Source organism: Cebus imitator, unplaced genomic scaffold (assembly GCF_001604975.1).
Source record: "Cebus imitator isolate Cc_AM_T3 unplaced genomic scaffold, Cebus_imitator-1.0 Scaffold977, whole genome shotgun sequence".
NCBI lineage: Eukaryota > Metazoa > Chordata > Mammalia > Primates > Cebidae > Cebus > Cebus imitator.
This window is the reverse complement of record NW_016108292.1, coordinates 46729-46989: the sequence shown is the minus strand read 5'-3', so window position 1 is coordinate 46989 and position 261 is coordinate 46729. Positions and strand designations below refer to the sequence as shown.

At 42.5% G+C, this 261-nt stretch overlaps 1 pseudogene; it reads right to left on the bottom strand.

Moving 5' to 3' along the window:
- Positions 1 to 39, bottom strand: part of LOC119469900 — a 3386-nt pseudogene extending 3347 nt beyond the window's left edge.
- Between the last annotated feature and the right edge of the window lie 222 nt (positions 40 to 261).

Below are 261 nucleotides of genomic sequence, written 5' to 3'. Positions count from 1 at the left end.
GAGGTGAACAGGAGGAAGCATGCCTTTAAAAAGCAACATCTCACTTATAATTGCTTAGCAGGTAGGAAAATGTGATGGTATCTAACTCTTCCTCCGTCTCCCCACAGGGACTATACAAATTGTAAATGAATTGCTTGAGTTATTTGAGTGCAAGCCATAACAGTGAAGTCTGGCTTACATAGACACAGGGGATTTCCACAGAGCTAGAGCTGCAGTTCATGGAATCACAGACGCTGCCAAAGTAATGAAAATGGTGAGTCA